The sequence below is a fragment of the Balaenoptera musculus genome, chromosome 14, assembly GCF_009873245.2.
Source record: "Balaenoptera musculus isolate JJ_BM4_2016_0621 chromosome 14, mBalMus1.pri.v3, whole genome shotgun sequence".
Lineage (NCBI taxonomy): Eukaryota > Metazoa > Chordata > Mammalia > Artiodactyla > Balaenopteridae > Balaenoptera > Balaenoptera musculus.
The window spans coordinates 67,886,386-67,900,155 of record NC_045798.1 but is presented as its reverse complement, the minus strand read 5'-3'; the positions used below and the strand labels follow the sequence as shown (position 1 = coordinate 67,900,155).

At 42.0% G+C, this 13,770-nt stretch overlaps 1 pseudogene; it reads left to right on the top strand.

Moving 5' to 3' along the window:
- The first annotated feature begins 5,517 nt into the window (after positions 1-5,517).
- LOC118906731 lies at positions 5,518-7,072 on the top strand (annotated as a pseudogene).
- The last annotated feature ends 6,698 nt before the right edge of the window (positions 7,073-13,770 follow it).

Genomic DNA, 13,770 nt, shown 5'->3' with positions numbered 1-13,770 from the left:
AATTCCAAAGTTAATGTTTCTTGTTTCACACATTTTATCTATTTCTCTAGGAAAACTAATTGGTTTGAAAGCAGGTCAGGATTGTCCTGTACCCACATTAGTGTCTGGAACCATACATATACGGCCCCTGATGTGTGCTCAAATATTGATTCAATTAAATTCTTAACCGGCTTTGAGTCCAAGCATTTTTTCATTCTAATTTTTAGAACAAGGATTCACTCAGAATTTTAAATTTAACATTTCGGAGCTGGGGAAGACCTGAGAGAATAGCCAGTTACAGAAAGAAGACATGACTTGCTCAAGGTCACGGAGCCAGTTACTGTCAGAGCTAGGAAAATCAGTGGGGGAATCAGGCCACTTTGGTAGGAGGTGAACAACAATTTCTCCTCCTGCAGATAGTGAGAAGAGGGTTGGGAGAGCATCAGGGCAAAGAAGTAAGCAAGAAAATAAGTGGTTACAACTGGGAGCAACTGAGGAGAGATGAAATGGGGACCCGGAGGGAATGTTTGATAGTTGGTATGTCCCTGTCATGGAAGCAGTAAAGTAGCACAAGGAAATGACAAGTTAATGGGAGCCCTGGTGGGAGGCAGCTGGCACATGTTTTTCCTGAACTGTAGCTTCAATGATCATTGCCATTCTTGTCAGAATGGTCTAGTGTATTCAGAAAGCAGCAGTCCTCAGATTTCTAGTGGGGGAAGAGGTATGTCCTAAGTTGAACTGATACAGATGGCTGAGAGAGAAACCTTGGAGGGTCAGAATAGAAAATTTCCACATGGATTCAGCAGCAGGGGCTGGGGGGAGGGAACTACTGTGTGGATGTCACAGATAAGCAGATACCAACTTACCACAGATAAGAATGTTCTAGCAACTACAATATCCATCACCAGAAAGGATTGCCTTAAAGAAGAGCAGAATAACCCCCAGCCACTTGGAGCATTCAAGCAGAGGCTAGATGTCAGGGATGGGCTGAAACAAATTTAAATATCAAATTCAAATTTAGGCTTATTTTAACTTTTATATTCTTTGCAAATCCACAGATTCTAATATTTTAAATTCGCTTATAATTCACAGTGTATCCCAAAGTTATCCAGGGGAATGCCACCCCACTCTCTTGAATTCAAGGCAAAGTTCTGCTCTAGAATCACCTGAGACCATAGACTAGAAATAATAACTTATCTCACATTTGTGTATAGCACTTTAACAGTTTATGAAGCTCTTTCATTTCTAGGACTTTATATGACCCCACACATACACACAGAGAGAACCCTAAGGAAAGGAAAGCAAAGGCAGTACTGTCATTTCCCATTAGGTCCAAGGAAATGGGGATCGTTCAATTACCTAAAGAGTTATTAAATTTCCACTACATGGTAGGCACCTTTCTAGGCACTGGGGATACAGAGGTGGAAAAACAGTCCTAGACTCTATCTCATGAAGCTCACATTTTTAAGAGAGATACAGGTAATGAAAAGTAAATCAATATATATTATATCCTGAAGTGATAAATGCTATAGATAGCAATGATTTAGGGTAAGTGTAGGTGAAGATTAAGGGTATGAGAGGTGCTAATTTATAAAGGGCTGTGAGGGAAGACCCAAGACTTTTAGGAGATGATGGAGCAAAACTTGAGGCTGCCTTTAAAAAAAAAAAAAAGAGCATTATAGGTCCTGAAATAAGGGCATTTGGGGCATTTTCAAAGAAAAGAAAAGAAGTGAGTATGGCTGGACTGAAGTGAACAAAGCAGGGAAAGGTAGGAGACTAGATCAGATTGTGCAAGGCACTGCAGATCATTTAATAAACTTTGGCTTTTGCTCTCTGTAAGGCGAAAAGCCATTGAATGTTCTGAGCATAGAAGCACATAACCTAACAGTTTAAAGGCGTAACTCAGATTTCTATGCAGATTAGAGGCTGGGGAATGAACAAGGATAGGAAGAGTGTGAACTGCTAAAAGGCTATTGCAAAAACTCAGGCAAGAAGAATGATGTTTTGGAAAAGGTCAGTAGTGGTACAGATATTAGGAAGTGATTGGATTTAGGATTTATTTTGAAGGTAGAATACTGGAATGAATGCTGGATGAATGAACGTTATAATGCAAGTCTTTCCATTTTAATCTAAATGGCATAATGCAATCATTGACCTTGGGCAAGTCATTTAACTCGGCGTCATCTTCATCAGTTTAAAATCGAGACGCTCTTAACACTTGCAAACTCAGCACAGTACTCTTTCCAGTTTAACACTTTTAAGTGCTAGCTCTGGAGCCTCTTCTTGTATAGTACAAGGATGAGGGCACTGGTGATATTTTACTACACAAGACCTGCTTCTTAGACATGTACAAACCCCTGCCTGTTTAGAAAGATGGTAACGCCTCCCACCGTGGCACATATATGCAGTTAGTCACACAACTACACACAGAGCTCCCTACACGTTCTTGGCATTGAGGTTGCCTGCTTTTGTCTAAATGTGTATCTGTAATCCTCACAGGATCCCTGGGAGGTAAATTGGCTCATGGAGAGACCGAGGCAATGAGACGTAAAAGGCTGGCCTTCAGTCACTGAGATCTCAGTGGGATATGGTTTTGGTCTCATGTTCAGTACTATCCTTTCTTAGTCATTGAGCAGTGCTTTTCCTAAAATGCTCCAAAAAAATATTCATGGAGAGAGCCAGATGGATTCTGAAAACTGACGTTTTGGAGGTTTAAGAGTAACAGAGACAATTTACACGTTCCATAAAATGAGGGGGCAGTGGACTTGCCTTGCTGGTGGCAGTTTGCTTTCTATGCAATTAGAAATTGTTTTTGTTGCTGCAAGTGAGATTAACAATCTGTACTTCTGAATACAGTTTCAAAAAATTATGCAGGCCCCAGTGCGAGTTAGAGCTCATGTTAGAAAACTGGTAGACGGAGGTTTTCACTGGGTGGTTGACTGACTCTTCTATCCCCTTCTATGAAGGCCACTCAGGAGAATATACTCTCAGCAAATCCTTTATCCAAACTACAAATAAACTGAAATTTGTGTTCAATTCCTTCCCTCTCACCTGCCCTTTTTTGTGTCTCATCTTCACTTCCTGTCTTCTTTCAAGATTCCTGGTTGCTGTAGCCCCAGAATAAATGACCCCAAAACACATCCATTCACAAAAAGTCTTTCCTACTTTTTGATTGTTAAAATTGGACTCTGGACAGAGTGATTCTAAATCTAAAAGAATATATATTAAGTGGTGAGTGTAATGTCCTGCGACCTTATTTGGAAATAATGTCTTTGCAGATGTAAATAGTTAAGGATTTTGAGACAAAACCATCCTAGGTTTAGGGTGGGCCCTAAATCCAATGACTGGTGCCTTAGAGGAAGAGGAGAAGACAGAGAAGAGGGTCATGTGAAGATGGAGGCAGAGACTGAGTGATGGTGTTATAAGTCAGAGAACACCAGGGGCCATCAGAAGGTAGAAAAGACAAGAAAGTCCCCTGGAGCCTTCAGAGGAAGTATGCCCCGAATGACATCTGATTTCCAAATTCTATCCTCCAGAACTATGAAAGAACAAATGTGTTTTAAGCTGCCAAGATTGTGGTAATTTGTTATGGGAGCCCTAGGAAACCAATACGGTGGATTTGAAACATCATGACACTTGCACAAGGAGAAAGTTATGGGCAGGTGGCCTTCACTCAGCCCATCAAGTCACATCATGGGGTACAGAACTACCCATATGCCTACATTCAGGGACTCACAGAAATCTCTAGCTAATAGTATAGTTTCTGTTGGCTGACTGCCTGGATTGAACCCCAGCCCATCACTCCCTAAATGTGGGGCTCTGGGCAAATAACATCTGTACTCCCTAGTTTTCCATCTGTAAAATGGAGCTTAAGACTATACCTTCCTCAAAAACCCCTTGTGAAGATGAAGTGAGATTGCATGTTAAACTCTCAGAACAGTGACTAACACATACTAAGGGCTCAAAAATATCAGCTGATTTTTATTAAAAGAGGCTAGGCACTAGCCACTATGGAGAACAGTATGGAGGTTCCTTAAAAGAACTAAAAATAGAGTTACCATATGATCCAGCAATCCTACCCCTGGGCATATATCCAGAAAAAACTCTAAATCAAAAAGATACATGCACCCTAATGTATATAGCAGCACTACTTACAATAGCCAAGACATGGAAGCAAGCTAAATGTCCATCGACAGATAAATGGATAAAAAGATGTGGTACATATATACAATGGAATATTACTCAGCCATAAAAAAGAATGAAATAATGCCATTTGCAGCAATGTGGATGGATCTAGAGACTATCATATTAAGTGAAGTAAGTCAGACAGAAAAAGACAAAGTTCATATGATATTGCTTATATATGGAATCTAAACAAAATGATACAAGTGAACTTATTTACAAAACAGAAACAGACTCACAGACATAAAAATAAATTTATGGTTACCAACAGGGAAATGGGGGAGGGATAAATTAGGAGTTGGGGATTAATGGATACACACCACCACAAATAAAATAAATGAACTAAATGTATGTATAAAATAAATGAAATAAACACAGAGCACAGAGAACTATATTCAATATCTTTTAATAACCTACAATGGAAAAGAACCTGAAAAAGAATATATATATGTGCGTGTATATATATTTGTGTGTGTGTGTGTAACTAAATCACTATGTTGTACACCTGAAACTAACACAACGTTGTAAATCAACTATACTTCAATTAAAAAAAAAGAGAGAGGGGCAGTTGCCCCCAGTCTCCACAGTCGCTTCAGGTGTCAGCTCTGGTGCAGGCGGCTCTGACTGAGATTCGCCTGGTGGACGGACGGACGGACGGACGGACAGACTGACGCGAGGCAACGTCCGACCGCCCAGCGGCCGGCGAACACCAAGGGCAACGCTGCCGAACCCCAGCCCGAAGGCAGGCAGCCTGGCGAAGACTTTCAAGACTTCTCTCCCTTCTGCAGGACTTACGGTTAAAGTTCCCGTGGGGTTGTATTTGTCCTGTAAATTACTGCTTTTCCAAAGCCTCCTGTTAATGTCCCCTGATGACGGTGGCTTTTACGCGACCATTGTGGCGGTGGCGAGGCTGCATGCGGTTCGTGTTCATCGCGAGGAAGGAGGGGATGCCTGACCGGCGGGAAGAGAAAAACGAGGAGCGCAGCCCTTGCTTCCCAGCTGCAGGCGTGGCCGGGAAGCCCTGAAAGCGGTTTTCTTGTTTTTTCTTGTCCGTGTTTAAAAAAAAAAGTGTGGGTTTTTTGTTTTTTGGGATTTTTTTGTGTTTAAGTGGGGTGGAGGGTGGCGGGGAGGGAAATTAACTATTTACTGCAGCTTATGCTTCGGTAAACATGCGGGGCTGGGGGGAGGGCTGACATCGTTCTCGACTGCCTGTTACGTGCCAAGTGCTTTTCGTTCTGGACAAAATGCTTTTGACTGAGATCATGTTTGACAGATGCAAATATTAATGTCAAAGTAGAAGCTAGGATAAAGTAACACTAATTAGTAGGTTTAGAATTTATTTCATATTAAAATACGTGTCGTGAGGTAATTTTTATAGCTTGGCTCAAGCAGCAGTTTTAAGAGTGCACCCTCATTGATGCTTCTCACAGAGATGTGGATATGCTGTTGCTGCTTTCTAACTCTGCCTACTACGTAGCCTACTATGAGGATGAACTTGACAAAGTAAACCAGTATCAACGACTAGGTCCAGAAGACCTGGAAAAAATTGAAATAGGTCCTGAACCCACTCTTTTTGGTAAGGCAAGGTTCTCCTGCATGCGACTGCACTACAGATATAAAGAAGCAAGTGGCTATTTCCACACCCTGAGAGCTGTAGTGCGCAGTCCAGTAGAGGATGGAAAAGATACCCTTCAGTGCACTGCAGAGATGATGCAGATCACCAAGCAAGCCATGGGATTAGATGTACCTAAAACAGAGAGAAAGCTTGAGAGGAAGAGCAGTAAGCTTCATGAAGACATCATTGGCATCAGATCTCAAAACCAAGGCTCTTTGGCCCAGGGAAAAAAAAACTTAATGAGCAAATTTTCATCTCTAAATCAAAAAGTGAAACAGACCAAATCCAATATAAATATTGGCAATCTACGAAAGCTAGGGAACTTTACAAAACCTGAAATGAAAGTTAACTCTCTAAAACCAAACTTAAAGTAAATCTTTGGGAATCAGATAGCAGTCTTGAAACCATGGAAAACACTAGTATGATGGATAATAAAGCCCAGGCAGTCAGATGGGGAAATGTCTTCAGATAATGACTCATACCTCTCTGATGAATTCCTTACAAATTCCAAGTCTGATGAAGACAGGCAGCTAGCTAACTCTTTAGAGAATGCAGGGCCAGTAGACTATGTGCTTCCTAGCTGTGGTGTTATTGCTTCAATACGTCGATTAGGCAGTCGATCCCAGTCTATTAGCAACACTGTTTTTAGCATTCATGTTCCTTCAGAGGTTACAATTGCTCATGAAAGTGGGCTTGGAAAAGGCTATGAGTCTTCTCTGAAGAAAAGTCCTTCTGCTGACAACATAAACGACATTGACTGGCTTTGCCAAGCCCGTGGATATTTATTGCCACAGATTTGTTCAAGATGCACAAAACAAAATGATCCAGCTATCAGAAACCAGGTCTGTTTCTCAGGCTAGTGAGGAAGGAAATCAAATGACCAATCAAGTTTCTAACGAAGAAACTCAATTTGAATCAATGGAACAGATACCTTCTCTACCATCTCAATTAGATGTGTCTTTTTCTGAAACAGGCCCACAGCTTTTGTCAGTTGAACCAGTGCATTCAGTTGTATCTCAAAAGACCCCCGGCTCCGAATCTGGCACACCTGAACTTGAGAGAGGGCTTCACGTAACTCCTTCTCCCTCAGAGAGCTGTAGCAACAGAGCAGTCTTTCCCTTTGCAAAGATTCGAAGTTCCATGGTCCAGGTTGCTAATATTACCCAAGCTGGATTAACCCAGGGGATAAGCTTTGCCGTGGCAAAGGTTCAGAAGAGCCCTGCAGAACCTGAAGTAGTTAATGAGGTCCAGCAGAATGAACTTAAAAATATGTTTACTCAATGCAGACACAAATAATTCAGATTTAGTTTTTAGCCACTCAGAATCCTGTGGCTTTTATTTAATCCAAAAAAAAAGGAGGTGTCATATAACCTGTACTGTCTTTGAATCTAGAGATCACAGATTCTAATTATGTTTATTTGGAAAGGTTTTTAAAAGGAGACTGAAACTGAGGAGATTTCCAAATTTGAGAGCTAGGACAATGGAAGTGCATCATTCTAGAATGTGTAGACCTAAGTAGCTTATACACTACAGAGCAGTTTATCTCTTTAAAAGTAATTCAGGAATAGATTACTTTGGGACGTAATAACCTGAACCTTTTTTGGAGTGGTGTGGGTGGGTAGAATGTATGAAGTAGACACAAAGGGTGGACATGGATCCATTTAGGTGATTAGCATTTTTCATAATTTGTGTTTGTTCTGTCTGTCAGTTCATTTCAAGGTAAATACTTAGTTTTCAGTGACTTCGAAGTGTTACTAGTATGGAGAAGCATTTTAATATAAAAACTATTGGTTTCGTTTTTGATGGCCTAACCATTCCCTATAAAGAGTTAATTGAGGGCTAATGGCACTACAGTCAAGAAATGAATGCCCATTTGATCCTAATTTTCCCCACATTCTACTTAAATTTAAAATACTGCTACCTTGTACACCCCAAAGTCTAGGAGCATTAAGACTTGTCAGTCATAAAACCTGAGATGTCGGATGTTAATACCAGCACCTATTAATTTTGCTCTCTTTTCAGAAATGTTAAGAATGTATACATATTGGATACCGGTAATGCTTGAAAGAAGTCTTTCAAGTTGTAATTTTTTGCAGGGGGCAGTCCATAACATCCTGTGTAGACAAGTACAACTGTTGAAAATTTAGTCTGAAGCACAACTGTGCTAAAACTTTAGGTTTTATGACTGTAACCTTGACCACGTGGAACCAGGGCCTTGTCTGTAAGCCTATACAGTAAGAAAGTTGTACACCTTATTCCAAACAAGTATTGGTTTGTCTGATATCTTTAGAGCCTTACTCTGTTGAAGTGATTCTCAGCTAAACATTGTCTGTTGTAACTTTGATATTTCCACTTTTGTTATTTATTAGTGGTATCTTTTTTTGAAGTGTCAGATGTTGTGACTATTTAAAATAAAATATCATTATAATTTAAAAAGAAAAAAAAAAACAGAAAGAAACTAGGCAGTAATATTTCAACTACTAGTTTGCTTCCTGCATTCACCTTATTTGGAGTGAAACATTATTATACAAATGTATTCTTTTTTTTTTCTTTAATAGCTCTTTATTGGAGGATAATTGCTTCACAGTACTGTGTTAGTTTCTGTTGTACAACAAAGTGAATCAGCCATATGCATACATATGTCCCCATATCTCCTCCCTCTTGCATCTCCCTTCCACCCTCCCTATCCCACACTTCTAGATCATCACAAAACACCAAACTGATCTCCCTGTGCTATGCTGCTGCTTCCCACTAGCTAACTATTTTACATTCGGTAGTGTATATATGTCAGTGCTACTCTCACTTCGCCCCAGCTTCCCCCTACCACTCCATGTCCTCAAGTACATTCTCAATGTCTACATCTTTATTCCTGCCCTGAAACTAGGTTCATCAGTACCATTTTTTTTTTTTTTTAGATTCCACATATATGCGTTAGCATACAGTATTTGTTTTTCTCTTTCTGACTTCACTCTGTATGACAGACTCTAGGTCCATCCACCTCACTACAAATAACTCAATTTCGTTTCTTTTTATGGCTGAGTAATATTCCATTGTATATATGTGTCACATCTTTTTTTTTTTCTTTTTGCCACATCTTCTTTATCCATTCATCTGTTGATGGACACTTCGGTTGCTTCCATGTCCTGGCTATTGTAAATAGTGCTGCAATGGACATTGTGGTACATGCCTCTTTTTGAATTATGGTTTTCTCAGGGTATATCCCAGTAGTGGGATTGCTGGGTCAAATGGTAGTTCTATTTTTAGTTTTTTAAGGAACCTCCATGTTGTTTTCCATAGTGATTGTATCAATTTACATTCCCACCAACAGTGCAGGAGGGTTCCCTTTTTACCACACCCTTTCCAGCATTTATTGTTTCTAGATTTTTTGATAATGGCCATTCTGACTGTCATGAGGTGATACCTCCTTGTAGTTTTGATTTGCATTTCTCTAATAATTAGTGATGTTGAGCATCTTTTCATGTGCCTCTTGGCCATCTGTAAGTCTTCCTTGGTGAGATATCTATTTAGGTCTTCTGCCCATTTTTTAACCGGATTGTTTGTTGTTTTGATATTGAGTTCCATGAGCTGTTTGCATATTTTGGAGATTAATCCTTTGTCTGTTGTTTCATTTGCAAATATTTTCTCCCATTCTGAGGGTTGTCTTTTTGTCTTGTTTATGGTTTCCTTTGCTGTGCAAAAGCTTTTAAGTTTAATTAAGTCCCATTTGTTTATTTTTGTTTTTATTTCCATTACTCTAGCAGGTGGGTCAAAAAAGATCTTGCTGTGATTTATGTCAAAGAGTGTTTTTCCTATATTTTCCTCTGTCTTATGGTGTCTGGTCTTACATTTAAGTCTTTAATCCATTTGGAGTTTATTTTGTGTATGGTGTTAGGGAGTGTTCTAATTTCATTCTTTTACATGTAGCTGTTCAGTTTTCCCAGCACCACTTATTGAAGAAGCTGTCTTTAGAAATGTATTCTGTTTTTCTTAAAGAACTGGTGTCCTCGTCTTTGCTCCTCTCAAAGCACAGCTGTCAAAGGACAACAAGAGGGAAATGCCTTGAGAGCAGAATCAAGAAACCTTAGATTAGCTGGATAAAGATTCTTGACTCTCTGTTGAGGAGGCAAAGGACCATTCTGCTATTCCTCATTTTATGAGTTATAGGTCAGTCTTCAAGGCAAGCAGGAGTTCACAATTTAGGTGGAGGCACAGAGGCTCGACTCTGTAACATTTCATCTCTTTTTAAAAACAGCTGAAGCAAATATGGTCAACATTAATATTTGATAGCACATGTGTCCTTTCTATGCTCCTGTCTGTCAGGAATAATTTTTTTACCTTTATTATTTGAAATAATGACCTAAGTAAAATTTTAAGAACAGCAGTGAAAACAAGTGAACCAACATAAATCAGGATATAAAGACTAAGAGTCAAGGGAAACTTTGTGGTCAAATTTCTGGTTGGACAGTAAAATAAATAAATAGATAAATATCTTTTTAAATCATAGAAACTGGTTAGGCAGAAAAAATTACAAAATAATAAAAAAAATAATAATAAGCACAGAAATCACTTGGGCAGAAAAGGATAGGCAAGAGACAAAAGAGTTTGTATTAATGCCAAGACCACCTTGGATTTCCCAGTAAGGAAACTGTCACGAACATCTTTCTCGGACAAAAATCAATCTCCGAATATGGCCTCTTTGATGTAGAAGCAAGGAAGTGATGGACTGTTGGTTCCTGTTGTCAGGGAGGATGGCCTGTTCATCACCCAGCACAGTTCTCAGGACATCGTTGGTCCTAAATAATGCTTCTTGAACTGAAATGAGTACCTATGAGAGTAGACAGCAGTCAGGCATGGGACACGGCACCTGAAGACGTGGGCTCTAACCAATGCCTCCCCACTCCGATCACAAAGAGCATCTCATGCCCCCTAATTCTGGAGTGAGGCTAGGCAGACTGCTGTTGGAGTTTGCAGCAGGATGGCTGCAGACACCCCCCTTGTTCACGCGTCTTTAAATTGATCTTCTCCTCCATTCCCTACTCTTGAGATCACACTGAGCATCTGTCCGGGTTCCTGCTGTTCCTTCTCAGAGCGGGAGCTCTGCGCAGCTGTGCGTAGTGAGAGGCATGGCCTTAGGTGTGGGTCCTGGCTGCAGCCATGGCTCAGACTAGCAGAAATCCCTTCTTGCCATGTCCTAGTAAGCATAACTTATAAGTGATGCTGTTGAAATTGCTCCAGAGGCCAGATGGCAGGTCTGTAGCCAGCAAAAGCCTCCATGCCTAGGAATCAGCCAACTGGGGGATTGCCCTGGGCCTGGCGGCACGGACAGTGCTTCACTCAGAGTTCCACACATGAAGCCCGTGCGCATTCAGATAATCAGCTTCTCTCTGCTTTCCAACGTGAGAGGGAAGCGTTCCTTCTCTCTTCCGTGTCCTGCAACTGTGTTTCATGTGCAAAGCTGCAGTGAGCATCCCTTGAGTCTGATTTCACTGTGTAAAATGCTGGGCCGAGAGAAACATGGTAGGAAGCCTTTCACCCACCAACGGGCCGCTGTACAGGCACTTGCAGCCGTCAGGAGCTGAGAAGCTATAGGAAGTCGGCCATCCTCAGGGCCTCACACACCTTCAGTCTGGTACAGGGCAGGGCCTGGAAGCTGATTATCCCCATGGACCCCCTGTGGGCACGCAGAGCACAAGAATGCTGCCCACAGGGCTAGAACACGAGCAAGAGAAAGAAAAAGTTTCTCCCTTGGTGGAGAGAGGGCGATGACCACTGCCCCAAAGACTTCGGTAACTTCTTGATCTCAGCTCTCCTCTCTCTGTTCTAAAGCTGTAACAACTTGATTGGCCTCCAGATAGCTGACGCCCTTAGAGTTCAGGGAAATGTATGTGATCGGATCTAGCCATGAGGCAGATGACTTGAGCGAACTTTTCCCAAGTGAGAGAGGATTCATTGGCACTTCTGTCGGATCAGTACTGGGGCTGGGTGCACCGCAGCTACAGGAGCCGTCCTCATAAGCAGAGTGGTTTACTTGCTATAATTGGGTTTGTAACCAGCTCAGAGAATCACGAGGCAGGACTCCTCAGGGCCATCTGCTTCCTGCCTAACGTGCAAACCCTGATGCACACGTTTGCCTCCTGCTTTGCTATTGCTGGGGCCAATGCCACACTCCTCCCCCTCTCACAAAGCACTTCCCCTGAAAGCCACTCAAACCCCACGCCTTCAATTGAAAGTTTCTAAACCCATTCTCAGAAAGGGTGGCTTGTCAAGACCCTGGGACTTTCATTCCTGTAACATGCCCTGTAACTAGATGAACTAGTTACAAGTAGTTGATCCATTGATTAAAGCAGATTCAAAGAGTTTCCTTGCAAGGGGCAACCTATTAGTCCTAAGATTTGAGTGTAACACACTGCATATTTCAAATGTGTTTCCTACAACTGATCCCTGCCCCAAATCAGAGTGACTTCACCCGACGTGTTGAGATGTGGATTCTCACTTGAGTGTCCACTGACCTACGTATGTGCTTCCCCCATCCCCGGCCCCCGTGCTGTACTCTCTGTGACACCAGGGACAAGAGGTATTGGTTTATTTATGCTGTACCCAGCACATCTTAAAACTCAAATATGTGATGGACAAAGAATAAATGCTTTGACGAATGAAGCAATAACCTGAAAATGCTAGGTTGAAATACTGTTAGGTTTTGGCTGCTGTTCGGTTTTTGTCTGTTTTGGTTTTGTTTAGAGGTTTGTTTTGGTTTGAATAGGTGATCCTCAGGCAGAACTGTACTGAAATGGAAGTTCAAGTTTAGGAGGGAAGACGGTTGCAGAACTGAGGCCCGCCTGACTGCAGCCAGTTTGCCTGCCAGAAGCAGAAGTCAAAGACGTTCTCCTTTGCTTCTTTCTGCCTGAGAACACACCTGAAAATAGTTACTCTGCAAGGGTCCCGCAGAGCCTCGGATGCCCCCGCAGCTGTTCTTCATCAAAACACCATGACTAGCCGTCATGCCCCTCCCTGTGAAGGATTGTTTCCGTGTCCTGTATTCAACAGCCAGGGAGTATATTCCTCGAACTTCAACTTCAGCGGTTCTCTGCCACCACTTCTGTGGCTGGAGGCCTGGGGTTACTGGTCAAGTCCTCAAAATAGCCTTTTCAGCCTTTCACAGTTTTTGATTGTTTTGGTCAGAAGATGGGCTGTCCAGAGAAACCACGCGTGGGTCAAGCCCTCCATCGGAAAGGGAAGTTCAGACATCCTTTCACAGTCGTAGCATCCGGGCAAGTGCAGGCTTGGGCCAGCTGTTCCTCCAAATGCATAGCTGCTGGCTCGTGGCCCCAATTCATGTGCTACGATCAGAGGAGGGCAGTGTGTGTGGGACACAGGGAGGAGATTGGACTCGTGAGCACGGGGCAGCAGGTCAGTCGCAGTCTGCCCCCTGCCCCGTGGTGCACAGCTCTTTCCTAGCACGTGTGCAGGGAGACAGAGGTACATCCATCTGAGGTTTACTTTGCAGCCCAGCTGGGCAACTTGATATGGGCAATGATCGATGTTGACGGAGAATACATAGGGAGGGAAGGAGAGGAAAAACATGAGAGGGTTTGGGATGAGTGAGTAGAGGAGGGGAGGTGGGAGAATGAGGAGTAGAGAGAAGACGAAAGGGAGTTCTAAATATCAATCAATCTTCCCATCTGGTTGCTTTCCCGGCCCACACTGCAGGCTCTAGGGACACGCCCCACCCGAAAACGGACCTGAGAAAAGTCACTACCGAGTTACAGTCAGGCTTACTTTGTGAACGTTCCCAATCAGCATCCGCAGTTTAACCCTGGGTGAGCCTTGTTCCCTTTCACCAACATTCATGATAACAGATACTTTAGATGTGTCATTCTTTTTCCTTTTTTAATGAAGGATAGTTGCTGTACATTATATGTTACAGGTGTACAATATTGTGATTCACAATATTTAAACGTTATAGTCTGTAGTTACTATAAAATATTGGCTATATT